The sequence below is a fragment of the Lactuca saligna genome, chromosome 1 (genome assembly GCF_052625555.1).
Source record: "Lactuca saligna cultivar CGN05327 chromosome 1, ASM5262555v1, whole genome shotgun sequence".
NCBI classification, from domain to species: domain Eukaryota; kingdom Viridiplantae; phylum Streptophyta; class Magnoliopsida; order Asterales; family Asteraceae; genus Lactuca; species Lactuca saligna.
The window spans coordinates 196,247,099-196,249,598 of record NC_136417.1 but is presented as its reverse complement, the minus strand read 5'-3'; positions in this window follow the sequence as shown (position 1 = coordinate 196,249,598).

Below are 2,500 nucleotides of genomic sequence, written 5' to 3'. Positions count from 1 at the left end.
GACCAAGGGAACAAGGCACCTTGCCACACACATGCCCATTAACGACCAAGGGAACAAGGCAACCTTGCCACACACAGACCCTTGCATGAACGACCAAGGGAACAATGGATGTGAGGCTGGCAAGGCTAGGTCACGGCAAGCCAAGCAGTCAGGCTACACAATTGATGTGAGGCTGGCAAGGCTAGGTCATGTCAAGCCAAGCAGTCAGGCTACACAAGGGAACAAGGCACCTTGCCACACACAAACCCATGAACGAACGACCAAGGGAACAACGCCTCTTCCCACACACAGACCCATGAACGACCAAGGGAACAAGGGTATGAACGACCAAGGAACAATGCGTATTGCCACACACATTCCCATGAACGACCAAGGGAACAAGGCTACCTCCCAAACAAACACACATGAACGACCAAGGGAACAAGGCTTCTTCCCACACACAACCCCATGAACGACCAAGGGAACAAGGCACCTTGCCACACACATGCCCATGAACGACCAAGTGAACAATGGATGTGAGGCTGGCAAGGCTAGGTCATGTCAAGCCAAGCAGTCAGGCCACACAAGGGAACAAGGCACCATGCCACACACAAACCCATCCACTAACGACCAAGGGAACAATGCATATGGGGCTGGCAAGGCAAGCAGGCTACCCAAGTGAACAACGCCTCTTCCCACACACAGACCCATGAACGACCAAGGGAACAAGGGTATGAACGACCAAGGAACAATGCGTATTGCCACACACATTCCCATGAACGACCAAGGGAACAAGGCTACCTCCCAAACAAACACACATGAACGACCAAGTGAAGAAGGCTTCTTCCCACACACAACCCCATGAACGACCAAGGGAACAAGTTTACTTCGTACACGAACACCCATGAACGACCAATGGAACAAGGCATCTTGCCACACACATGCCCATGAGCAACCCAATCCCATCCTCATCGGTCTAAGGAACAAGGGGCCTTGACAAACCATGAGCAGATTTCTAAGCAAGTCAAACGATGAAGGGAGCAAAGTGTAGTTCCTACTTAGTACATAGTAAATTGAATATATGAGTTCCAATCCGATCAACTCGTGTTCTTTCGAGTTCATCTAAGCCACCTATGAATACCTAAAAGCCTTATCTGCCTGCCTATCACCAGGCGACAGGGACAAAAACCCAAATATGATATATTTTCATTTCAAGTCCATTCGTCTATGTTAACAATGACCCACACAATGTTTCAATGGCATTCCTACTTGATTTGAGCGACATTCCAACAAGTAGGGAACCAACGCTTCAAGGCGTGACCAAGGATAGGACACAAACATTTACGCCTCAAACATGACATTTTGTTTTTTTTTTTCATTTCAAAGCTTTTCATTTATAATAAAAAGCATCCCTACAAAATTTTGTGTCAATCCGAATTAATTCGAGCGAGTTATGGACGATTTCGCACAATTATGCATCCCTGGGCAAATCAATATCTGTTCCTGTCACCAAGCTCTTTGTGCAATATGTATATATAGGGGAACCATGGGACTGCTGCCCATTGGCGCCCCAAGGATGTCCAGCGCCCAAGGCTCTCGAGGCTGGCACGCTCGAGGCATGGCCAAGACGCCCGCTCTTGACGAAAATGGGGCCAAAACGCCCCCCATTGGCGCCCCACTCCCGTGTCCCCTCGCCCCCAAGTCGTGTGTGTCCAAAAATTATGCATCATCAGGGAAATCAATGTCTGTTCCTGTCACCAAGCTCTTTGTGCAATATGTATATATAGGGGGTACCATGGGGTCTCATTCTCATAGGTGCCCGGCATGGTTGATGGGCAAATAAGAATCGTGAGGCTGTATCGAGCACACACGAGGCAAGCCAAGCCAAGCCCCACGACCCATGAAAGAGGCCATCCCCCCCAACACGTTGCCTTGATTTCTCGAACGGTGACCTGAAAAATAGCCCCATCTCCTTGAGTCTCCTCGACGTTGTGCCCATACACTAGCCCGTTGCCTTGATTTTCCTCGACATAGGGCGCAGAAACTAGCGCCGTTGGCTTCACCTGTGCCTCGACGCCGTGCGCATACTAAGAAATATACATCCTCAGGGAAAGCAATGGGTGTTGCTGTCACCAAGCTCCTTGTGCAATATGTATATATAGGGGGGGAGCAGTGGGTGAGCATGGCAAGGGATGAAGGTGCCAGACTGCCTTTGAGCGCGAGCTTGGGTGACTGTTGCTTGATTCCTAGTCGGTGGCATAATACCCCTCCGAGTGGGGGCCTTGGCGTGGTGTGGGGATGCCTCGTTAGGTCTCTGCGACACCGATCCAGGGTTGTGGTCTAGCTTTGGAAGTTTGGGATGGTGCTGTTTGTGTGGCAATTCGATGATGATGTGCTTGCTGATCTATGTTTGACGTGCTACTGGTGCTAGCCAGCATTTGATTTGTGCTGATGATTGGGAAACGATAGGCGTTAAAGTGGCATGTGTTGCTTTTTGTGATACTACTATGGTACGCTAGTC